General features: G+C 38.7%; 1 protein-coding gene across 5 annotated transcripts in view; it reads right to left on the reverse strand.

The window, feature by feature from the left end:
• The window catches only part of large2 (LARGE xylosyl- and glucuronyltransferase 2), a 164,090-nt gene that overhangs the window by 90,555 nt on the left and 46,196 nt on the right, over positions 1-27,339 (reverse strand). The window contains exon 1 of one of the 5 annotated variants that reach the window (XM_064336276.1): positions 13,243-13,495. The exons of the other annotated variants lie outside the window; for them this stretch is intronic. The gene's annotated coding sequence lies outside the window, so the exon portion shown is untranslated. Of the gene's footprint in view, positions 1-13,242; positions 13,496-27,339 lie in introns of those variants that run through there. 5 annotated transcript variants of the gene reach the window in all.

Genomic DNA, 27,339 nt, shown 5'->3' on the forward strand with positions numbered 1-27,339 from the left:
AAAAATTACTTTAATATATATCAACCAAAAGATGTGCATTGCATACACTACAAATAACTGACAACCCTTCACAGGGTGACACTTTAATATCGAGCAAAGACTTCTCACTGTAGAAGCTACAACCATTGTCATGGGAGCATAAGACAGTTTAAGTTTTTTAAATTCAATTTCTCAAATGAATGCAATTCTGTTATAATGGCATGCATCATCGACAACCATTCAGATAGGGAATAAAATAAGGTGAAGTGAATAAAGAAAATGTCTGTTTAAAGTCTTTGTTTTGGAGATGGAATCTCAAATATTCCCTGGTCTTATCTGTCTTCTTTCTTGAAAGAGGAAGAGTACTTTCACACAACTGATGCGAGCAAAAGGTGCTCAGAATCCCTGAGCATAAGCACTTACAAACAGCTATGGTGGGTGGTATAATTTATGCTTGCTTTACTCATGGCTTACAGGGAAAGAAATGACAATAAATAACAAGTCTTACTTTTAGGGAGTTTGTTTGCAAGAAATAAGAAGAAAAAAAACTTCACTGTTAAAACTGTGACTAATAATTCATACTACAAGATCATCCCCGTCCTGTGTTATTCAATACAACAGTACCACAACATTTTTTTTTTGTTTGGTTTCATTTCCTGTGACTGTTAACATTTCATGACATAATATTCACCTTTTCAAAATAATACATCTTAGAGAATGATCCTCATCTATGTTTATGACTAAATCTGTGAATGTATTACTGGTCATTTTTTAAATGAAGCAGAAGCAGTTTAATGATGTGAGTATAGGAGTACAGAGACCAGTCACACATCATTTGAAGGGTAGATTTATGTTGACAGATGCATCGCTACATATTAATTAAGCATGACCTATTTTTAAATTATGGAGTGCAGTATAATGAGGAGGTAATAAAACTCTCATCGAAAACTGTGAAACAATTTAGAAATCATTACAAAACAAATATACATATGCAATGTTCATATTTGCATGTTTTAAATTATTGTTGGCTTTTCACAATGACATTTACAGGCTTCCCTTTTGTCCCTCTTTCAGAGCAAATAGTTCTGCCTACTTTCAAATTGGAACTTTTATTACGCATTCATTTCATATCCGTTTATTAACCGTTTCGCTAAATAACACATTTTGCTCAGCTAAAATGTAGTAGATGTGATTCATTTCTTAAATGTTTTCAAACTCTATAAATAGGTTCTATAAATACATTGTGAAAAAAGACTTCATAAAAAAAGACAGCTGTATATTTTAACATAAAAGGGTCCACAGCATGGAGGTCCATTGTATGTTGCTTACTTTACTTCATACGATCCTTTCATATTTCAAAAACACTGAGTTATGTCAAAATAAAAGTCTTCTTTTGAGCCATAATAATGACTTATTGTGAGGATGCACTAATGGTCAGAATGGAACATGTACAGCCATCAAGGCAACAAAAACACAAAGATGGGTAATAGCAATCAGCTTCAGCGGTTCCTTATTTCGTTCAGATTTCAAAGGGTTTTCTGTGGGGGAAAATGGCCAGGGAATGCGCCAGGCCCTTGATGTTAGCGAGAGGAGATGGCACTGGCAGTGGCACAGGGTCCATCTCGGTGGACCTTGCTGATATAAACATAATGAGACAGTTTTGATCTCTGGAGAACAGGGAAGCTGGCGGTCAAGTGGGTGTGTGCATAGCCAGAGCTCTGGCTCTCAGACATTTCAACAAGCACTCTCACGTCAGAAGGCCTGGACAGCACTGCACAGTAGGGAAGATGTTGGGGAACAACAAAGGCACCGACCTGCACAAGCTGTAACATACGAATCATACTTTCATGCTACATGTTCAAGATTCCACTTCCGATGGCACGGCAATCAAACAGTTAGGTTCGCACAAACATGAGTGGGAAAAACACTGTTTTCAGGAATCAATGTTGCATGATGTGTGGCAAACTGGGCATGATTGTCTGTACATTCAGCTTGTCAGATAGGTAGAGAGTGTAAATTTTGTTCTTTAGAAACTTATGAATAAACCAAGCATATGTGCCTAATTTTGGAAAGTAGCTAGTCAGTATTCTAGCCTAAAAGAAAAAATGTCCATGCTTTAGCGCATCAATATTTAAATGAATATTTAAATGTCCCTCATCACCATGCTAGCTAGCTAATAAACGAATTCACCTTTTTGCCGTTGTATAGATGAATTTTATTTTCAAAAGATATTACACCACTCACAAATTACACCAAAAATGAAGATGTGAGCATATTGTAGCTTTAAATAGCCGGTACCCAGTAAAGTCCTACATTGAACTCATTTTTCTAGTTAAAAGGCATTAACATTATATAATCTTAATGCAGAAGTACATCAATTCCACAGTTCTACTTTCTGTTGCTCTAGGTTTGCATCACCTGGCAAGCCACATGTTCACAGAAAATAAGCAAACTTTAAATCCATAGTTGTAAAATGACAATACAAAGCATCTACATTATGCAGTCAGGACATCTGTCAGGGACAAGTAAGGCCTCAGTTTTGCAATACTAATTCACTGCCTACGTGAATTTTACTTGTTATTTGTTTATGCCTCACTACATGCAGTTTTGCTGCCCTCCATATTGTTATTTCTCTTCTCCTTTGAAATGACCTTGACCTTATAAACAGTCTGTTTCTGTTTCTTCAGTGTTGATTTTGAAGCAATTCTACAAAGTTGGCTGCAGCAGTGTTCATAAAAAAACTGTTTGACTATTTTTTTATTTGTTTGTTTGGTCTTTCATTGTGTTTGTTTTCAATTGTTTTGCATTTGTTGTGCTGTGTCTGTTATTTTTCTTAAAGCAGATAAAATCGGTCCCCTGGTCCAATCAGTGATAACTGCTGATGAAATTGCTGAATTTATCAAATGCACAGATGTAAAGTTTAATGACTAAGGCAGAGATTACAACCTGGGAACACCAGTCTGCTTAACGATTGATTTAAAAACCTATAATAAAAAAAAAATTAGCAAAGGGTCATAGATTTGGTCGGATTTCAGCGTTTAACAAAATTATAGGGCGGGACTCAGTCAAAACTGATGCTACATCTCACCAGGGACATGGCATGCTGCTGCTATGTTATCTAGCATGGTTTAAAAACATACACAATTTCATAGTTCAATACATGCAGTTTATTTAATCAATTTCCATTTTACCTGTGAGCAATGCATTTTGTTAATGACAGACCTGCGCATCCATGAGTGATGCATTGTTTGATGTAGAAATACCGCTGAACAGTTTTGCTTGAATACCTTTGTTCCTCTTTTGCTGGTCTCCTATTGTTGCAGTATTATTAGAAAACTGACAATAAATTATATATCAGCGTTATAGTGACATCTGGTCCAAGGTAATTACATCGTATGGTCTGCTTTGCTATACACAAACAGCTAGACCCCTTATTATTTGAAACAAAGAGGCTGTTTGTTCATTTTTATGTGGCACTAGGCAAGGCATTAAAATGTGGGAGTAGTGCTTTAAACAGATGTCCAAGGAACAAACACACACTCATCATGGTATAACATAAAGTTTCCTGAGATCTGGTTTTCAGTTAGCACAGGTGCTAAAATTCTATTCATTTTAAACAACCAATAATTTTAACTGACACAGGCTAGTTTGTGCATTTATCTTCTAGAATTCCTTTACCATCTTTAAACATATCAGAATACAGATTTCCACAAAGTACCTGAAATACTAATACTAGTAATTTCATGGTAAATTCTATTATTATCAGTTGAAATAGATTTTATTTCGAAATGTCAAGCTGGAGACAGCCGAACATGTTCTTTAGACATAAGCTCATCCTTCTCCATGCTAGGCACCAGGCTTTCAGTCTTTATGAACATAAGGCTGATCCTTATTAGCATAAGGCAGAACCTTAAGGTTAATTTTATATTCATTTTACTGAATCTAAGCATACTTGCTCATGTCCTTAACAGAATTTTATTGAATCTAGGGGGCTGTCTGAAATCACTTTCAATCAAGGGATGAAAGTCTTTTCTCATACAGTAGTCAACCTGTTTCACTTTTTCACTAGCACCACAGGGCCAATATGGACAGCTCTGAGGGCCATATGAAGTCAAAGGTGGTACGTCCCACTCATCAATCAAACATTACAAATGAGCTGCTAGCAATTCCCCTTAGAAATGCCAAATGAATGGTCAGCAGTGTAGATAGAAGACACCACCACATGGATGATCAAAAGGTCAAAGGTTGAAATCTCTGGTGAGGCAATTATTAGTTATACATTAAATGCAGAATCACCAAAAAGCCATAATTTTCCACATGCCTCATTTCTCTTCCCATAATTGTATTGATTGCTAGTATGTCAATACATACCCTTGATGCTCCAAATGCTAATGGTTTTGATCATTAAATATGACCAAAATCAAAGCAGAGAGGTTTTGAGATGTTGCTACTCATACTCATATTATTGCCCCAGGTACCACATGAATTTCACATCGCTCACAGGAGGTCCTCTGTCCAATGAAATACACTATAAAGTAACATTAGGCTTTTTTGTGTCAACAAAATGTTGCACTAATATGTGATTTTATTCAAGCAAGAATTTAAAGTTATTAGCAATATAAGGCACACAAAGAATATGAACAATATGCCAATATGTGACAATGGATAAATCAGTCTAAGAACTAACTCAGTTACACAGATCTGCTCCATACCCTGCAAATTCTGAATTCAAAGCATAAACTGCAATTATATGTCTTCATGATCACAAAAATGCCCAATGATCACTTTGTCCCAATGATCACTTTGCTTACAATGTGAATTTTCTCAAATATCTCAGAATCCAGAAATGACATGACTAAATGAAAAGAGAAAAAAGTGGCAGTGTTGGCAATGGTTTCCTTGAAGTTTATCCAGATCCATACATGATGCAAACACACTTTTATATCATATCAATACATCTCCCATTGCACTAAAAGAATGGCCCGTTGACATTAAACGCATTGCAAAACTGCCTCCATATATCAAGAGAGTAAAGGATACTGCACTTGCCAATTAAGAAAACCACAATACCAGAAACAGTAACAGATGAAGAAATGACAGTACAAAATTGCAGACCTTTGTGCTCAGAAAATTACAGCAATTGCTCAACATCGATCAAAGTCTCAATGCACAGCAGAACTCTTCAATAATTAAATTACAATAGACTAAACAGTTTTGGCCGCTGCACTCAAAATTTGAGGGAGGTTATTAAACAGCAAATAAATGTATGAAACAGTTCCAGAAAGAGAAACAGTTATGCTTTTACCAGGAATTACGTCCAGCATAATTTTTTTATCGGTGTCAAGATGATTTAAATCGCTTTCCATTGATCTGTCTGTCCATGATGAGAGTGTTTGCCATCACCCATTTTTTGTAAGCGAGCAGCAGTTAATTTGCAGTTTTACAGCACACCTCCCATGTATCAGAAAGTGGCAGCAAACACTTCATTTGGGAATAATGTGTCTCACTCCTTTTAGACAAGAACATATTTAAACCTGCTAGAAGATAATTGCAGTTACTATTTCTGACTTTAATTTCACTAACCTATTTCGCACAGGTGGAGAGGTGCAACTTCACCGTGACAGGAAGGTAGCTGCGGTGTCAGCATGCAACATTAAAAGTCCATGTATAACAATTTTATTGCGCTTTCCACGCACTCTCTGCAAGGCAGTTGCCAGAGATTAAGATGGGTTCTTAATGCCTCGATGTGGCCGCAAAAACAAAATGGCCCACAATAAATGTAATGATTATGACAGGCCCATGATAGATTATTTCATTATGCTATAGAAGAGGAATTAACCATGCAGCAGTGGGCACAGGGGTCTCATTCAGTATTCACATTCTGGGAGCTGGCGCTTGTGGATCCCAGACTGGAGGAAAATTGTCATGGGTAATATTTTACACCCCTTCCTTTGAAGAGTAATGCATACTTAGTGCTGCTCACTCTCTCTAGAACCTGCTGAGACATTACTCAAGCTGACTTTTAATTACTACGGATAACTACTGGAGCCATTGCCATTACACTGCAAGAAGGCCCTGGAAATTGTTGGTATTGTTTTGTCCCTCTTCCATGAATAAACAAAAGAAAATGGCATTTTCTATTTTAAACTTGGGCCACTGGATAAGTCTCTTTCATGTTATTATGCAACAATGGAAACTATATGTCGATTAATGCTGACTTGATAATGTGAAATCTCATGAGAAAAAACAATGGCATTGTAATTAATTATGATTTTTTAAAATAATTATTTAACTGTGTACTGACTGTGTAAGTTTTACTTTTAGGTTTAATTTATGGTTTCATTTCAGTTCCACTGAACTAGCTTTATTGCATAAGGCTGTTCCTTGATGATAATTTTTTTGTATGCAATAATACCTGATGCGGTAACAAAACTCCAAGTTTCAGAGCCCGCGCGAAATGCTTCCAGAAAAAAACATCACTCTGATCTTGGGTGTTGACACGACAGCCAATGAGAAGCATGGTCATGCAGTTTCCAAGTGGTCAACAAAAATACATCACATCATCCCATGGATGCATGCCCTTGCTAATTATTGGCTGTCATATTAACACCCAATAGGTACAGTTCATAAATCAGGTATGATTATAGAAATAAAGATGAACAGAAAGAAAGGATGCTGAATGACTGAGATAAGTGCTATTGCGCTAAAGAAATATGCAATAATTATCACATTTATCACCCTGCCTTGATTGAACACATAATTACAAGATCATTGTAATTTGAATGATAAAAAGCATCACTGATCTGCTTTTTAACTATTGCTAGCAAGCCAAAATTGACTGAACTAAAAGGAAGGAAGCATGATTTTAAAAAGTTGCTGAATGGTCAAGATGACAACAGCTAGAAAACATTTTGAGAGATCCTTGGGTTAGTCTTGTTAGCATAGGATTATAAGGATATGGATTTATTAGCATAAATATAGGAAGGGCTTCTATCTACTAAAGTGTGACCATAAAATATGTTGAGGGGCATTGATAAACCGATCAGTTCCGGTTCACAGGATATGTCTATTACTTCCCAATGTTTGTGAGACCTCCAGGACCATGCACAGCAGCAGCACTGCCCTACGGCATGCACTGCTGAGGATGATTGGAAATCACCCTGAGTTTTGCTCTCATTGCTATCATCAGGCCTGGTTATGAAGGCAAAGCCTGCTGTTTTTTGGGAAAAAACATGGGCATAAACACAACATTGGATGGCTCTCCAATAAAAGCTAAAAAAAATAAACAAAACCTAATGCAAGCCTGTTTGTTTGTTTTCTGTTCTGTTTTGTCATGGCCAGGACAATGGCATAGAATTGCAGCTGTACATTATTACACAATAAATCACGTTTGATTACAATCATGCTTAGTGTCTTGGTGAGTTTCAAGATGTATACTTGTTTTAGAGCAAATTGTTGCTTCTGGGTTAGTTCACACTCATGAAGGCCTTGTCTTCAATGCTCCATGTAACATTAGCAACAAGAGAGTATCAATGTCCTACAATGGTCAGTTGTGGAACCTACAACAAAAGGAAGACTTTTCATACGTATGGCTGCACAAGCACTTCACAGGTAGAGCATTGCAAAAGTTTCCTCCTAAAACAAAAACAAGATCTGTATCTGCAGAGGGACAGAATTTGAATGTTAATTTTCACTCTCTGAGTCACAGACTTAGATAATTTTAGTGGATCCTGTGTGATGCAGGGCCGGTCACAAAGTCAAATGGTACGTCCCTGCCAGCCGCTGAGGACAAATGCAGATTTGCCTTCTACCCAATCACATGCTCATCGGCCTCGTCCTTTATTAGAGCTGTCACTCTAAAACGTTCAGAGGCATTCTGGAGATTGCAGCGTTCAAAATATGCGCACGTCCAAAACGAGAAGCACGTGTGCATGACAACAGTGTGGCAGGTGCGGTCATACAACAGGACAGCGGCATTCAAAATCCTCACCCGTCAGTCACTTGCAACCCAGTCAGAGGCTCCTGCCACCCGTTTGACTGGGCGATCAGACACAAGACCAGTGAGAGAGTGGTAACGTCATCCTCCACGTCTTACAGCTCACAAAATGGAAGGAGGAGTCATGCCCTCTGGGCAGACGGTTGTAAACAGCATAGAGGACATTTACATACAATTGTTTTCTCTTTTTTCCCCAGTAGGCGAAGAAGTATGGCAAGGGTCAGGAGGTTGCCCTGTCTTACTGACAGGGCAACACCCTGTGAGATGTAGAGGGAGGGACGGAGGGAGGATCTCCAGAAGCAAAAGGCTGACAGCCCGTTAATACAAGTTCAGCGACGGAGAGGGACCTGCTGACAGCCCGGTCTTGACAGGGATTGATGTTCAGATGAGCAGAATCGCTCCATCTCGAACAACAAAGGGGCCTGATTTCACAGAGTTGTCAATCGCGGATGGTACCGGGGCTCCGCTCTCAGTCTCGCGCACTAATTCACTCCTCCTCTGTCCCAGCTGTCACGGCCAGGCTAATCTCCAGAGATGGGGATGCCCGTCTGAAATTCTGACAGTCCCGCGGCCCCCTGGGATTCCGCCTGAGAGTTCAGGTATGAAGAGCATTCCGAGCCGCGCTCTCCCTGACTGGCAGGGATGTCCGCGAACGGAGTGCAGTCAAAAACATAATCAGCACTTGACCTTTGAAAAATGTGCAGAGCTGCTGGGGCCATGTTCATGTGAAAATCTGTAAGTGCCTTAGGATTAGGGAAGTTAACGCCAAGGTGTGAATTCTCAAAGTGGCTGGCCGCATGCACAAGAGCAGATCGGCGCTTCTTTTCAAAGTGACAGAGGATGCTGCAATTCTACAAATGAAATGAACCCATTCCACATAAAAAAATCAAGGGGCGTAAGAATTAGTTTTCAAATAGACTCATCAAACTGTAATATGGTATGTATTATTGAGGAAATAGCTTTCTCTGCCATCTTTTCACCTGTTTCTTTCAGGCAATAAGAAAAATATTATTAAGCTAAAATTGTCTATAAGATAAACAATTCAATATATTTTGAAGAAGGGCAGCAAGCTTCTCAAAACAGTTGGTTGCTTTTCTCTGAACAGAACGATCATTAAAAAAAAAAAAATGTGACCGTGTTTTCGTTCCGTAACAGGCATGAAAACATGCAGGGGACCCCATAGTGGGGTGGCGGGGGGTACGCGGTGTGAAAGCCAGGCTTGTCTGCACGCCGCATTTGATTCAAATATCAGCGACTTGTGTTTCCGTGCAGATAAGCAGGGATTTCACAGCAGGCCAGGCTGCAGCCCCCACTCTCGTTCCTGAGAGACGGTGATCCCGCCGGCGTGGCGCAGGTTCTTCCGCGAGCGCGCGGAACTCGCGTCGATCGCCGCACGCCAAATCCACGGTCGCTCGGCGACATTTCTTATTTCAAGCCCCCCGTTCGTCGATGGGCTTGCCCCACTCCACGTTCCGGCGTGGCGTTAGATGGCCTGCCTTGACGGGGAAGCTTTCTGCTCGTGCCGCGAAGCCCGCTCAGCAGTGACGCCATTGCCTCGGTAAAGCTGGGTCCCCTGTCATAAATCACCCAGCGCAGATCACAAGTTCAGCATTCCCAGAGGCCTCGCCGGAGCTGCGCGTCCAAGCGGAGGCCCTTATTTGTTTGGGTCCTTGATTATTATTCAGAGGGCTTGATTCATGGTACTCACGCTCAGTTTGGATAGAGGCTGACATCATCCCACCGTCTCCCGTTACCCTTTCCCCAAATTCATAAGCATTGCTTTCCTGTGTACTTAAGATATTAAAGTGTTATTAATAATAACATCAAATCAAGCTATTGTGTTCTAATTTGCATATGATTACTGTAAAAATGCCACCTGCTCATTTCAATCGATAGGCAAGTAGAAAGTAACAGCATTTCTAATAATCTTGGTGCAGTACTATTTTTCATTCTAACAGGACTATGTTAGGAACAGTAGTCTTGCCAAAGGATTATTAATGTCCGGTTATGTTGTACTCTGCACTTATTTGTAAAGCTGCAATTGTATCATGATGTTGTGACTTCCAGAGTACAAAGGCAGGACAAAGAAGTATTGGAGTAATATTAAATCCCCATTAGTATACCTACTAATGAGGACATACAAAGGTCATTTATAAAGTCATTTAATTTAGCCTGAATGCTGCATTTTGATTGGGTATGCTCACTTACAGTTTACACTGAACTGCAGCGCAATGGTAGCTCAGAACAGGTAATCGGGTCCGACTTTACTTCAACATATCAGCTGCTGACACTTGTGTGAAGTTTAAATGCCTTGAGGAGCTTTAAAAAAAACTTTTTTGAGCACACAATGTCTAAAACAGTGTCAGAAAGGCCAGTGTGTATCCACGTTTTTTCCACCATTACCCTGACCCAATTAGCTAATTAGTTTTGTACACCACACTGTTTCATTCATAAATTAGCCCACAGTAAATTGTTCATACAGGGACACAGGCACAGTATTCAGCGGCCATTCAAGTAATTTAGCTTAAATAGCTTATCACCTAAATGACTGGATTAATTAAATAATTAAGAGCAGCACTTGGCATGAACTCCAGAGACAGACACAGCCCTCCTTGCCCAGCCCTTGATATAAAATAGTGAGGAGAAGCCTTTTTTGTTTCCAAACCTGTAGCTCCTACAGTACATAGTTTACAACTCAAGTAGGTGTCCTACAATATCAATATATACTGCAATTTCTCACATATTGTGTTATAAACTTTTAGTGTCAAGATAATTTTATTATTATTTTTTTTAAATGTAGCATTTCCCCACAATAAACTATGCTGTATTCAATTGCCCACATATCCAGGTGTAAGTGGGTCTTAGACATGCTAAGACATCAGGGCTACTGGTGAAAATCACACCAGGACAGCAGAGAGCCTGTCCTGGGCAGCAAAATTAGCTTCCACTACCTGACTCCAGTCAAGAGCAAAGGAAGAGTAAAGTATTGACTTTGACTTGATTCGATCACTCTCCTATGTCCTGCTGACATTTATCCCCAGGACACCACCACATGCTTATCGAAGCCAAAAATAAGTATAGCTGTAAAATTCTGTCAATGACTCACTGGCTTCAACAAGTCATTGTGTTTTTCTTTTTGGAGAGACGTATCTTTTTTTAAATCCAAAGTTCAAACAAGTAAATGGCAGCTAATTGTAGCTTCAACCATTATGGGATGTGCTGCAGCGGATCTCAGTTTAAAATAATGGCAGTCATGTGGTCCCTGTTTACATATTCTAAACATAGCCTCCAAAGCATAATTCAGAAAAGAGTGATAAATGTGTTGGCTAGTCTGCCAATCACACCACACAGTGTGAATTTTCCTACGGCCTTATTTTAACAGTCAAGGCGTGATTGTCAAATGCTAGCCTTAACACAAGGCGTTGGCAGATTGACACATGACCAGTTCAATTTCAGTAACTTCTTGACACCAGGCAATAGCCCAACTATGTGGCAACTGCAAAAGAGGCTGGTTCAACTGGAATAAATTAACAGTAGGCATGATGGAGATCACTGCCAATCAGATCACCCCATTTCTTTCCATTTAAAGACAATGTGTTAGCATCACAGCCAACTGCTAATTTACTCATGGCCAAAGAGCAAGCTCATTATGAAAGGCTCCGATACAAGCCTCTCAATTAGCCATTGCTTGTGATATCAAAACAAAACGGATCTTAAGTTTTAATTTTCATATTTATTTTTCATTTATATCTCCATGCTTGTTTGTTTCTTTGCTGTTTATTATTGTTTAATATCACCATTTAAAATAAACAAAGATTATCACCACTTAAACAAAGCTTCATTAATTTTAGACATGCACACATATAGAATCAATTCAGGTTAAGCACCTTGCTCAAGGGTTCAACAGCAGTGTCCCACCTGGGAGTTGAGCCTAAGCCCATTTTCCTAACCATCACACATGACTGCTATGTCGTGTTGAATTCAGCAGGCCACAAAGAACGCATTCACTTTCTGAGGGATACATGTCGATGTACCACCTGACCAGTCCAAACATCTGAAACACATTTTTAACATTCCAAAGGTTTGCGCAATCATTGACCTAGCCCTACCTAATGCACGAAATAAAATAAAGTAGTCACCGTGTTCTGGACTCAGTGTACTGTGTTGAGTAGCCACGGTTTTTACGGATGGACACTGTTCCCTAACAACTACTGTAAATGTACTGCCTATAAATGTGTTCCCTGTTACACCGCCGCCATTTGACTGCAGTGAAATGAACATGTGCGACTACATGCATTTAGCAAACACATGTCTTACACTATTTAATGGGTGTAGAGTCGGTCTCCCATGTTCCTTGTGACTCTCATTCAAGAACCTTACACTGATTAACTCCATAGTGGTACAGTGCCTAAATAGCTGACCTTACACTGCATAACTGAACACAGCTTGCATATCAAATTAAATGGAATAAACAAAAATCTTGCATCTATGTTATGTATTCATGCATTCATATTTGTAAAGCATTCATAAAACCACCAAAAGAGTTTAACATGGCAGGGTTTGAGTATAAAACTTGTCTGGGTTGAACACAAACGCATTATTGAGTACTAAACTTGCACAATTCTGAAAGTTGCTACTGATACGTCTTCTATTGCAGCACCCTACCCATGTTGATTCAAACGGGTTTACTGCACACCGCAAAACTATAAAATCTAGTGCATTCCACAAATATTCTGCTCGTGGGAGATGAAACTAGCAGTTCCACATGTGCCCAGTTGCATTTGTGCTTATGTTCCCTGGATTCAATCTACATTAGCCCTAAGCATTGACTCTCAGATTCAAATATTACATTTTCAATCCAAATACCTTTTTGTGAATGTTTGAGAAGGAAAAAAAACAAAAGATTCATTTTAAATGTGATTCAAAACTTGGGACCATGGTGCCGAGAGGTCAGACCATGGTCTTTCACACGCCCACAGTAAAGGAAGTTTGCCTCCCACAGCCAATGCACAATGTGACCACCCCATTCAATACAAGATCTGGAAAGTATGAACACATTTGTTCTTCTCAACAAAGCGATTATTCACAAGTCATTTACTTTCTGGCAGTGACAGAGGACGCAACTAAAATTTCCCTAAACAATAATTTTACCATGTAATTATTATTTAACAAATGTGCGCCAAAAGCATAAAGTACTGTACTGGAACTGAAATTAATAATACTACAGGAGACAAATTAGAGAAAATGAAAAATAAAACACCACTTACTTCAGACTTCAAAATCCCAGCACATGATTGCTACTCCGGTAGCATGCTTTGCAGTCTGTCACTTTAAAATACTGCGCAGTTATTAAAGTATGTGCACCTGCTCCTGACTGCTCTAAGGACTACATCAAAAATCCACAAGTTATGGGTCTTCACTTGTAACTCTGATATATTCACAGTTCTGCTCAGTCCTCTTCTAAGACTTCTAAGCCTTTACGGGAATCATCAAAACTATTTACAGATTATGATGCAGGGCCCTGTCACCCAAGCTTTGTAGCAATGGCTAGAAATAGCATCTACTGGATGCAGCCAGAATTAGCTTTCTGCAGCCCTAGGACACAAAGGCAGTATTAAGGGGTTACTTGTTTGTGAGGGCTAATGCCTGATGAATGAGTAATCCATTAACTTCAGTTTGGATTTAATGAGTGCTGTTACTGATCATTAAGATTTTGTTTAATTTTTCTTAGAAATGCATAAAAAAGCCTCAGCGAGGAACTCACATGTTTCTCAACTTGGAGAACAAACTCCCTGACCTCACTAAGACACCAGACTCAGAGACATTGACACCAGACCTGGCCAACAGGTTTGAATGTAGGACGGACTTCCTGTCCCTCCAGACCCAACCAGCACTGACTGATGAAAAGGATGCACGATAATTTGAATTTAATTGCTTCAACACCTGCAGTTTATTTAATCAATGTTTTACACAATTACAGTAATACAGTAACTACTGTCATTATGGTTTTTTTTCAGTGATTAGTCTAAACACTGGGGGTGCTGCTCAAGCTGTTAACTTGGCAGCAAAACCTGAGGCTTTTGATGATGCCTTATCATTTTAGCATTAATAGAACACATTAAATGATATAAGAGTATTATTGTTATCTTTGGTTCAAGGCCATTACAGTGTTTGCTGTGCTTTAATAATGTACACAGATTAAGTCAGTATCCAATATTTGATGAAACAAAGATGTGGAATCATGTGCTGTTATGCACTGTATCCAATCGGGCTATCTTCAGGCATCAAACGTGGTGTACTGCTAACCATTTTAACTTAGAGTCAGCTGCAGTCAAGATGTTTATTTCTTTTTTAAAAACCATGTCAGACAAAGGACGCCATCCCAGCTGCAGACTAGCTGGACTCTCATGGCTGTCTACATCAATGAGCCAAAGAGACTGCATGTATAACCCCCAATCATTAAAGTCTTGACAACAAAAGACAATCATTGTGTTTCAGCATAATATATGATCATTCTCTAATCTATATAATTTGCTTTTGTAAATATATGCTGTGTGTTAAAACTGTTTAATCTGTTTATTCTAATAAGGGCATACTGAAATTGAAATTCACTTGAAATGAGAGATCGCCAAACAGACAGCATTTTTCTCACTCCTGACAACTGATAGCCTCTGGGTGCCAGTTGTTCCTGGAAACTAAAGCGGTGTAACTCAAGGAACCCTGGGCAGTGTGAACCTGACCTCTCAGCCAGGACTACTTACATTACAGACAGCTAGTCATGTTCCCTGGGTTCAACTGAGCAATGTTAATGGCTAGAGGATCAAGCCTGTGTATGTAGCAACTTCCATTTAAAAAAAGAAAAAAGAAAAATAATAAAGTTTCAACTCTGTACTGTCATGGTTTGCTGCTGATCTAACTTTCCCCAAATGATATAAACATTATCAAATTCCAAAGCAGTAACATGCTTGATGCGGACATGTGGCTCAAAATTCCTTGTGTCTGCCCTGTACTGTACATCAGTTAGCAAATTACCTTATGTTGACATTTGAGATTTTGAGTCTGAGCATGACTGTTGTTTCTAAATGTGGTCCTAAAGTTCAGACTTATGGTCCCTGTTTCCTTACATGCCCCTTTATATCCACAGCTCTGCCTTGTTGCTAGGCAAACTAGCAACAAGACAGACCGAGTTCTACCAGACCGAGTATACACTATGTACCCTAGTGCGACAACCCATACACCGGCCACAAAAATATGTGAACTGTGTGATTCTGGCAAGGAAGCCAGAACAGCATAGTACTCACTGCTGAACCAGTGAATTTTGGTCTGAAAAGTGTGCATTAGGACATTCTCAGAGATTAGAATGGGGGAGAGGTAACATGAGAGAGCACCAGGGAAACCGAGAGGATCCAAAGAACAAGAAACTCTTGAGATTTTATCATCAAAATTCATAAGCTCGTGGGAGAACAAGGTGCATTTTGTTACGTCTGCACCCAAGGCTTGGAATGGTTGTTTCAGAGGAGTTATTCTCTTTTTCCTATGGGCAGAGAAAGTGAATTTGTGTGGTGTAAAGAAGTACAGCCTGGTCTTGCTTTTCCTAAATTCAGGGTATGAAGGTGTTTTCTATAGCAAAATGTCAGTTTCAGTACTACGGGACTATTTGGAAAACTGTGCTGGCTCAACCCTCACCTGCTTGTGTTTCACCCTGTGAAACTGCAGTGGTTAGTCCTGGAACCAAGGTTTCTGGGATTTTTATGGCCTCTGAAAAAAATAGCTCTCACTCATCACCCCATAATAATGAGAAAGCTGCAGCATGGCTGTGTGGTACAGAACATCCTTGCAGCACTACTATTTTCAAAATCATATGACTGTGTTTTTTTATACTGCAGCTTCAGCTACCAGGTAATATCTTGTTTCCAGTCAACCATCTGCAACCCTTTTGAGGTTTCATGATGAAAATCCCAAGATTAATAAAAATATACTTTCCAAATTAAATTAGTTTACATGGTTAAGCAGACTCCAAGGATTCTGAGCACACTGTGGTCAACATTCAAAATGATTCAACAGGTTGATATAATTCAATTATAAACATATATCCTAAAGCAAAGAGGAACTTTCAGGAGTGAAAACTAAAATAACATGGCCTGAGTCCTATGGGAAAATAGCTGCCAGTCCCTATCTGCATTCCAAGCATGTGATACCACAGCACAGCTGGTTGGATTACCCGTCAGCCAGATAGGGAAAAAAATGTATCGTGGGGCCAATGACTGGTTATGCATTCCTAGTTAATTGGAGACCAGTGTGTCTCCATAACAGGATCCCAATGACACGGGAAGTTTATAAATACACTAAACAAATAGCCCTCTCCCACATCTAAGTGCTGAAACTTTCGTGTGGCTTGCTATAACTGCATACAGTAATATCCTCAACCACTTCAAATGAACATAAAATGATGACTACGTCATTTCATCTTCAAAGCTCATCAGTCAATAGTGACTGGTCTATCAGTACAATTAATGCAACATCCTTAAATTGTATCATACATATGGCAAGCAAATCCAGTAGCATGAATGCACTCCTTCAGGGCAGAACATTTTCAAAAATGTTTTAAGTGTAACAATGGTAAATGGACTGCATTTATATAGCGCTTTTATCCAAAGCGCTTTACAATTGATGCCTCACATTCACCAGAGCAATTAGGGATTAGGTGTCTTGCTCAGGGACACTTCAACATGCCCAGGGCGGGGGATCGAACCGGCAACCCTCTGACTGCCAGACAACCGCTCTTACCTCCTGAGCTACGTCACCCCCTAACAAATTATTTTTATGCTGGAACAACCAAAACTATATAAGCTGGTGTTTAACATAATATAATTTGTCCCACACAACTTTGTATCTAAACAAAAATATACATATGACAGAATGGTCAGCCAAATTTATTAAAATTCTGATCTATTTTTCTGCGCTATACTGTACCACATTTGGAAGGTTTATTGATCAGGTACCATGATCAGGTGTCAACATTATGAAGAACTGCAATGTCTTTGATCTGAATTGCATGCAAAGCAATAATGATCAATATTTTTAATCAAAAGAGAACAGCTAATTACAGAGTTTGTACTCCTTATTGAATTTTCTCTCCACATGTATTTGGCAGTTGCAGGTGATCAAATGCACAGCAGCAGGGAGAGACTGCAAAGGCTTTAAATAGTATATTTTAGTCACAGCATTCTCCACAATCATACTGTTTATGTAATTATTTCTAATTTGTTCTAATTGGTTAGAGATTAAATACATTTGTTTCATGAAATGCATTAGCCACTCCACATGCAGAACTGTGAGTGAACAATGCTGTTTTCCATTTTTTGCTTCATCCCTTCACTACAAAGAGGGTCAGTTTAGCATCTAGTAAGTTATGTGACACAAAAGCTTATTTATAATTATTCCTTTCGACTATTTTTTCCCAACTATGTATAATTATACGCGCGCACACATTCGCACACGCACACACGTGCACGCACACACACACACACACACACACACACACACATACAAACACACTCACGCACACATGCACGGGCACACACACATGCACACGCACACACATAAACACACACACACACACCTGATCTGCATGTTTACAAAAAGCACATCCACAAATCCAGAGCTCACATTAACACACTGTTCTGGAGCTCTCAGCCAATTAACAGGAAGATCTTCAGATGGAAGATTTGAGTACTCTCTGTGTCCATTATTGCCCGCTCCTGGGCATGCTGTCAACTTTTCACTCAACGGTTTCAGCAGTCCCTGACGCACAGGCAGTCAACAAGGTCCCCAGGAGAGAGACAACTGTTGGTCTAATGCCAACAGCCCCCCCCCCCCCACCACCACCACACCACAAAAAATAAGATAAAAATAAAAAACAGCATTTTGCTGTAAAAATGTCAGAGTTGTTGTAGTCACTCAAAGCATGACAGGCTTCTGGCAATTCAGAAGCCAGCAGAGGACACAGTCTGTGATGAGCAATAATTTCGTTGGTATCATAACGTATCACTGTAACGCAGTGTGACAGCATGGAGGCTCCATTGGGTGTTTTTTTCCCCCCTCCAGTCGAGGAGAGGAGGGCAGAGTAGGATGGATGGCTTTATTTGACTCAATGCCCTGACAGACACTAGTGCACTCAGGGAATCAGGCAAAACAGCTGCATAACTTCCTACCAAGCATATTGCAAAGCAGGCTCTCTAGTGCCTGCAGTTAAATACATAGTTTCTAGACTGCAGCACATGAGAGGGATGCTGTGCTTTGATATCAGGTTATAGATTCAGGATCCTGCAATACCGCATTGTAACATTGAAAGTGGGCTGTGCTCTGTTGTCTAAACTCCAACCTGTGTCTGTTTCCCTCTCTCCCCTCTCCTCACACATGAAAGGAAACTTGTTAGGCAATTAAAGGCACACTAAGGCCTATTTTATCAGCTTATTACAAAATAAGACATTCGTAATATTAAATTAACATCCTAATAGGCACATAAGCTATGGTTTTTGAGGCTTCTCAGTTTCATTTATTTTTCCCCTATTTTTCCGAACTCTGAGCACCATAAGTGGCCTTCTCTCATGGTATTGGTATTATTAGTCTCAAAAAGGAGATCTCCTTTTTAACTAAAATATTTTGTCAGACTGACGATGGACCAGTTCCTACCAAAGAATTACCCGACCTCCTCAGGCTGTCATTCAGCATCATCCAATGCAAGCCGGCATCTTCAACCCCCGTAGGGTGAAGTATTTATAACTCTTTCCACACAGACAACCTTACCCAGAAATGCTTTGAAACTTTACCATTTAGGGGCCATGTGTGAATCCAGAGCCAGATTCTGAATTCTGGAAATCTTGCTCCAGCATTTTGCAGGCTCAAGACCTGGTCACATTTACAGAACATAGGTTCTTTATTTCACAAAGACATCCAACCTGCTATGCAATGTTTTCTACTACTGCAAATAAATGGCAAATTTTCTACCTTACTAACTTGGTATACAGCACACACTGTCACCTTCACAAATCCATGGCATAATTACACAAGTTTCTAAAGTTCCTGTAGCTACTTAACACTAATTTTAGCTTCTCTGCCTAGTAAGTCAAAGTCAACAGAATCATACCTCATCAGGACTGTATGTCTTGGCTATTCTCTTGACCTACTTCCACAATTCTTTCTGAATATTTTACAGCTGCTTGTTCAGGCAACTGCTGATACCACCGTATGTGAATGCTATCAACCCCTCAAACTAAACTAAATGGACAGACATTGCTTGTGTCAACAAGAAAAGCCACTTATATTGCTGGAGAAGTCAATACGGCAATGTTCTGTGTTCCATGTGTGAAAGCGGATAGCATGTCTACCATGGGGAAGTTCACAATAGAGTTGAATAGAGCTGACTTTGAAGTTGGAGACATTTAGAGAAAAAAGTCTTTTATTCTTTTGTTTTGTGGTGGTTCCTGTGTTGTGGTATTCCATCTATTGCGTTTTTTTCTTTTCTTCCTATTAAGCTGAACCTGGAAGACACTGAGACTACTACGAAAATAAGGTCAATCAAGCTTAAAGTAAGCTACTGTACCAAAATGTTGCAGGACTGCCACAGTAGAATAATAAAGTAAATTCAATGATGTTGATGTAAAACGAAAAAAAAAAAAAATTTCAAAGCGTTGACAGCATATTACAGACACTTAGCAAACACTCTTATCCAGAGCGACTGACACAACCATTACACAGCATTTACTAGATTGCATCCTTAATGTAATAATCTCAAAGATTTTCATTAAAATAAATTTCTGTTAAGTCACTATCTATCGCCGAATTAGGTAACACAATGGTGATTGAGCCTATTATTATAATAATTTATGATTAAAGAACTGGGTGTCTGTGGCGACATTCCCGGGAAAAAATCACAAGCGGCGCATAGTTAGTGACGCGTTTTCCATCACCCATCAGTGGTTGGTCCGCCAGAGAGGGTAGGCAGAGCTAACACAACAGGCTCGCTCTTTAACTCACTTGTGTGTGAGCGGCGTACAGTTTTTTCCGGTGTCTTCTAGTGTTACAATAACAGAAAAAGGGCGGGGGGGGTGGGGGGGGGGGGGGTTATGGAACCGTAAAAAGTCTTTGTGTAACATCAGAGGTCATATTATTTGTTGATGTAGATTTCGTATTACATTTGATGACAATGTAACGTTACTAAATTTCATAGCTATTTGCACAGCTAATGCTAGCTACCGGACCATGTCAAGAAAGGCAACATTAGTTTAGACAATGTTGCGCACAGTATCCATCTCTCATATCAGGTAACGTTGCGTTAGCTAGCTAGCTAATGTAATTAACACAATCTAATGTCAGCTAACAATTAGAAAAAATGCTAGCTAACGCTACCGACCGGTACTGACCTCGCAAACCATCTCTCGAATGCAATGCTACCTTGTTGCAACGTTGCAATGTAGCTAACTAAAGGCCAGTTCAGATCAATGATTAGCAACAAGACTGGATGCAACTTGCAAAATTCCAAGACGTCTGATTGTAAACGTTGTAAAACTGCACTTGGCGATTTGACAAGGTGGGTCTTTTGAGATCCCAGGCAACGGCTTCAGACGCTCTGCAACTAGCCAGTTCACACCGCTGCAACATTCTAAAACCGTTTCGTCTGGTTGCGAACCATTGATCTGAACTGGCCTTAACGTTACCGTTATTTACACTGCCATCAATTTCATCAATATATTATAATGATCGGAATAAAGCCGGGGTATAGGTGGAGCAGAGCCGGGTCTGATTTCTGTGTAAAGATGTCAAGCCAGAGAAAACTAAAAAGAATACGGCAGTATGGATTAGCGTTGTTATTATTTCATTACGCTTCCTCATATGTTCCTTCAGCCTTGATGTCCTTTTTTGATGAAATCTCCTTTGTTTTTGTTTTTTTCTTCTTGTTCTGATTGCTAATTTAACACCCAGCTCAGCTTTATCCTCAAACAGTTTAGCTAGCAAAACCAGAAACACCAGGGGTAACATTTTGCAAGGCAGTTGTTTCAAAAATATCACACAGCAATCATTCACGAAAAAGACTAGTGCACGGGATACATAATTGCACGAGCCACAGCGAATCCTGCAAATTTTTCTCTGCAGTGTAAAGATGTTCATACCGGGCAATAGGCGGATAAAGAACGTTTGTGGAAATTGATCATCACTAATTCTACCCCAGGTCTGCTACAGCATTTTAACCCGGCTCAGCAGTGTAAAGACAGCTTAAGTTAGCCTAATGTTAGACAATGAATGAGTATGTACATAACGTTACTTTTATAACAACCATTTTTTATTCAGTAAATAGTAAATGTTATAGTTGGCGTGGCCCAGGTGCCAACTGACTGACGTCACACAGGCGACACTGGTTGGATCCGGATGGATCTATGGGAAGTGAGGTTCAAAAACACACCTGCAATTACCACTTTTCACCATTGGTACCGGCAAAGAGGACAAAACGGAATCTTCGAGATTGTGACTTTAAGCAATGCAGGTTAAGAACCTTGCTCAAGGGTACAATAGCAGTGTCCTACTTGGCAATCGAACCTGATACCTTTAGATTACAAGACCAGCTCCTTACCGATTATACTCCACTGCCATCCTAGATCAGATGGTGACATAGCAAATCAACTTTATTGATTACAAAAGATGATAACCTAAGGAAAGAGTATATCAGCCCCTGACCACCATGTAAATCCTGTAATTCTGTCAGCAGTAGAAACATAAATTGGTTGTGCAGGGAGTGTAAATACTTAATGAAATTTTTGAAGTGCTGCATACAGAAGCAAATCTAAATGTATGACCTGATTTAGCAAACTTTCAGGTGCATTTTTTAGTGAATTTTTACCAGTAAAGTAGCTTTTCTCAGTTGTTTTAAAAAATGTATGCGATCTGAGCATTATTTGAATGTATTGTATGACTAAATAAATGGTCATGAGATGGTTTACTTAGCATGTTTGACGACAGCAATGATTAGGCTAATCTGGTGACAGTGTTTACTATATAGTATTCAAAACAATCTTTCCAAGAACACGTGGCTCTTGACATTTCTGCTGTTTATACGGACAAATAAGCAAACTAAACCTGCAACATACTGAACCCAAAATCCTCAGTTTAATCTCAGGACTGTTGTTATTATAAAGTGACAGTAACTTCACCTCATGCCTCAAGAAACACATTCCAAGAGTTAAAAGTTATTCATCTTTTGTCATCTTTGAACCATCATTTAAAAAAGCTTGTAACGGAGCAAACCCTCCATTCCTGATTTTTTTTGGCTGGATCACAACAGCGGGGCCAGCCCTACACACGCAAATGTCTGTGACTAACTGAGTGACTGAGTGATGAAGTTACACCATTGGTCGGCTGAGATATGAAGTTACGCCATTGGTCGGCCAGAGAGGTCCAGCCATATACTAGGTTTTGACCTGGTCTTGTTTTTACAACGGACGGGTTTTAGCTGTGTGTCTGCTCAGTGTAGCGGTTATTTGGCGCAAGTACACCGCTTTCGTAAATGTAGCGCGCACCATTTGTTTGTCGGTTTGTCAACATATTGCATCTGTTCACCACCATAATGTACGGCAAATAACTTAGTAACACAGACATATCATGTTTCAAAAATTAAATACATTTATTTCAGCATACCGTGCTCAACCAACGCAATGTTATGGGTTGCTACTAACTGCTGTTTGTTCCGTTTGATCCATGTTCAAACTGGAATGATGTAATCCGAATGTCACGATTCTGTGTGATTTTATTGGAAGCGCTGGACAAGCGCTACACTGACGCAAGTGTAATTGATGTGCTGGTTTTTTTCTGTTGTATATGTATATAAATGGTTGCATAACAGTTGGGGGCACTTTTGTAAATAAAACGCTCATTGGTCTGGTCAGTAGAGGAAGATCCCCTGGGCCTATTTCAGGTAAAGGACCCAGATGGACAGCCACTGAAGGAAGCTTACTGTCCCTGCAGGAGTGCTTGACAATAAATTCTGATTTATGGTCCCTTTGACTCTCACAGTCCTACATGCACACCGTACTGGAGATGATAACTCAGTGATTTATGATCAATGAGCCAAATGGCAGAGAGAGTTAACCAGCCAATACAGAAAGGTTGTCCTGCTATCTCATGAGCATAGGGTTATAGAATTCCCAGTCAAGGCGAGGCCAAACTGTAAATAGATACACTGTAAAAAAATTACATATTTAATCGAATTTAACTATAGCACTTTGTCCTTAAAGTCATACTATGCAGGATTTTTACCTGGAAAAGCAGGATTTTTACCTGGAAAATATTATAAAATAACCATTGAAAGACTTATTTATGATGCACCGGCAATCTCTGCCTTTACGCACTTTCACCAAATTCAATATTTGTTATTTGTTATGAGTAGGGGTGGTTGTGGCTACAGATCCTGTGATTCGGGATCAGATTTCTAGATAGCCACTGCAAATCAAAATGTTAAGCTTGGAATTTATTTTCCTTTGTGGCGTCAGCTGAAGTTTCTGTTGGATCTGTAAGTAAGGTGACCTCTAGCTATCCAGTTAGAGTTGCCAGATGTCCACGTTTTGGCAGAAATGTCAGGTTTTCTAATGATTTGTATGTGTCCGGTTTGTGGTACCAACCAAACAATGTCCAAGTAAATGATGGGAGAAATTTACCAGTAGTTTCAAATAAATTCATGTCTGTGACTTGGTCAGCAACTTGGGGGTGAGTGGGCAGGATTGAAGACAGAGGAGGAGACTTTTGATTGTAAAAAGAACAGCAAGGCTAAAAAAATCCTGCATTGTATGCGTTTTGGTGCAGCTATGCTGTACTTAAAAACGTAAATAGTGGACACTGTGGGGCAGTACAATGTACACAATCTCAAACAAAAGAACTTATTTCAAAACATTCATAATGAATGTCTTTCTGATATATTCAAGAGACTTTGGCATGTGGCATGCCATTTCTGGTAAACCAATCTGAAATCATGCCAATCTCACTAACAAGTATGACCTTTGTAAATGTCCTCGGATTCCTACAAATGCAGCAACACCAACAAAATGTCATGAATGAAAGCTGTTTTCTGCAGGTGTTGGTACAAACAATGGCCACTGCTTGCACAAAATGAGATTAATTTACCATCTCAGTTCACAATGTTTGTTCTGGTAAAAACAACCAAAAACATTTTAAAACAACATTGTCCAGCTCTATCATTTTCAAATGTGCTTTTAAATGACCTCATACATATGATTTTGCATTTAAATTATAGTATTCATGATATTTACCTTGTTTTCCATCCATTTTAAATTGGTTTTCAGGTGTTTTCAATGGTACTAATGGCTTCAAATTAGAGTTAAGGGCTCAAATTAGGGTTCAGCTAGGGTTAGGGTTAGGAAAACGGTAAGTCTGAGGGTTGAGGCAAGTTTACGGTTGTGTTCAGCAGCTTGAAGAAAGATTGGGACATGAGTTTTATTGATTTTGAATGAAGCAAAAAAAATGTCTATTAGCATGTGTACCCATGACCATACAAAATGTCTAATACATGCATGTTTTTCTTAGGGAGAACATTTTTGTTTTTTAAATGACCTCATACATATGATTTTACATTTAAATGATAGTATTCATGATATTTACCTTGTTTTCCATCCATTTTAAATGGGTTTTCAGGTGTTTTCAATGGTACCAATGGCTTCAAATTAGAGTTAAGGGCTCAAATTAGGGTTCAGCTAGGGTTAGGGTTAGGAAAACTGTAAGTCTGAGGGTTGAGGCAAGTTTACGGTTGTGTTCAGCAGCTTGAAGAAAGGTTGGGACATGAGTTTTATTGATTTTGAATGAAGCAAAAAAAATGTCTAGTAGCATGTGTACCCATGACCATACAAAATGTCTAATACATGCATGTTTTTCTTAGGGAGAACATTTTTGTTTTTTAAATGACCTCATACATATGATTTTGCATTTAAATTATAGTATTCATGATATTTACCTTGTTTTCCATCCATTTTAAATGGGTTTTCAGGTGTTTTCAATGGTACCAATGGCTTCAAATTAGAGTTAAGGGCTCAAATTAGGGTTCAGCTAGGGTTAGGGTTAGGAAAACGGTAAGTCTGAGGGTTGAGGCAAGTTTACGGTTGTGTTCAGCAGCTTGAAGAAAGGTTGGGCCATGAGTTTTATTGATTTTGAATGAAGCAAAAAAAATGTCTATTAGCATGTGTACCCATGACCATACAAAATGTCTAATACATGCATGTTTTTCTTAGGGAGAACATTTTTCTTTTTTAAATGACCTCATACATATGATTTTCATGTACAATACAAAATGTCATAATACAGCTGTTTTTCTTCCATGAGAAATTTTTCTTTTTTAAATGACCTCTACATAGATTTCAAATATAGATCTGATATTTACTGGTTCAATCCAGTAAGGTTTCAGTGGTTTCAAGGACAATGTTCAAATAGAGTAAGGGCCAAATTAGGTCAGTAGTAGGTAGGAAAACGTAAGTTGAGGTTGAGGCAAGTTTACGGTTGTGTTCAGCAGCTTGAAGAAAGGTTGGGACATGAGTTTTATAATGTTTTCTAGGAAACATTTATTTTAAAGCATTACATTGCATTTAATTAGAAATAAATCTGTTTTTCATTTAAATGGGTTTTTCAGTGTTTAGAGTCCATGGTTTTAATTTTGATTAAGCTCAATTGGGTATAGGTTAGGTTACAAAGTATCTGAGTGGTTTTAGGTTTTTGGTTAAGCATCATAAGTTGGGCTAAATTAGTTTAGCTAAAAAATGTTAGAACTGTTAGTCCATGAGTACAAATGTATTAGGTTGTGTTCACTTAGGAAACATTTTGTTACATGACTTAATTGATTTTGATGAAATTAAATATATGTTTATGTTCACCATTGAATGGTTTCTTATTAATGAAATGTATTGCTTGCATAATTTTGTATTAGTATGCTGGTTAGGTAGAATTACGTTTAATGAGTTACATGTTTACGTTCTCAAAGTTAGAAAGTCTGATTTTTGTTATGAGCATTAAATGTTTTAGCATGCTCCATGACATACAAATTTTACATCAAATTATTAGAGAATTTTTTAAAGACTAATAGATTTACTTTAGTTTAATGATTTTATTGTTTCATAAAAATGGTTTTCATGTGTACATGACCATGGCCAAATTATAATAGGTTAATTAGGGTACATTGTTTATGGAGACGGTAACAGGTTGAGAATTATGGTTGATTGACTTGACACTTATAGTTTTTGTTTTAATGAACATGGCTTACAGTTAAGGATAGCAATGGTTAGCGTTGTTAGAACTTCTTTAAAGTACTTGTTCACTGAAATGGGAATGATTTATTGTTTTATAAAAAGTTTTAGGTCATGCCATAAAGGCTAATAGGTTCTGGGAGATTGTAAGATCATGAGATTTAGTTGGTTCACGCATCAAAGGTTCAGGTTTTATGTAAGCAAAAATGCTAATTATCACAGTTAGGTAGGAAATTTGTTTAAAGCTCATACATATATTCATTTAATATGATCATGATTTCTTGTTCATCCTTAAGGTTTGGGTTCAAGTACAAGGTTCAAATTAATTAGCTCATAGGTACTAGTAGTTAGAAAGATCGTGGAATACGTGTCACAGCTGAAATGGGACTGATTTTATTGATTTGAATGAGCAAAAAAGTCTATAGCTGTGTACCCATGACCATACAAAATGTCTAATACATGCATGTTTTCTTAGGGAAAATTTTTTTTAAATGACCTCATACATATGATTTCATTAAATATAGTATTCATGATATTTACTTGTTTTCCACATTTTAATGGTTTCAGTGTTTCAAGTACATGGTTCAATTAGAGTTAGGCTCAATAGGTCAGCTAGTTAGGTAGAAACGTAAGTCTGAGGGTTGAGCAAGTTTCGGTTGTGTCAGCAGCTTGAAGAAAGGTTGGGACATGAGTTTATTGATTTGAAGAAGCAAAAATGTCTATACTGTGTACCCTGACCATACAAAATGTCTATACATCATTTCTTAGGAGAACATTTCTTTTTAATGACTCATCTGATTTGCATTTAATTATAGTATTCATGATATTACTTGTTTTCCTCATTTAATTTTCAGTTTCAATGGTACAAGTCAATAGAGCTCATAGGTTCACTGTAGGTGAAACGAGTCTGGTTGAGAATTCGTGGTCACTGAAAAGTGCAGTTAGATTTTGAGAGCAAAAATTCTATAATTACGACCTACAAAATAATACGCATTTCTAGGACTTTTTTTTTAAGACCTACATTGATTCATTTATATGTATCTGATATTACTTTTCCACCATTAATGGTTT

Source organism: Anguilla rostrata, chromosome 5, assembly GCF_018555375.3.
Source record: "Anguilla rostrata isolate EN2019 chromosome 5, ASM1855537v3, whole genome shotgun sequence".
In the NCBI taxonomy this organism is placed as follows: Eukaryota; Metazoa; Chordata; class Actinopteri; order Anguilliformes; family Anguillidae; genus Anguilla; species Anguilla rostrata.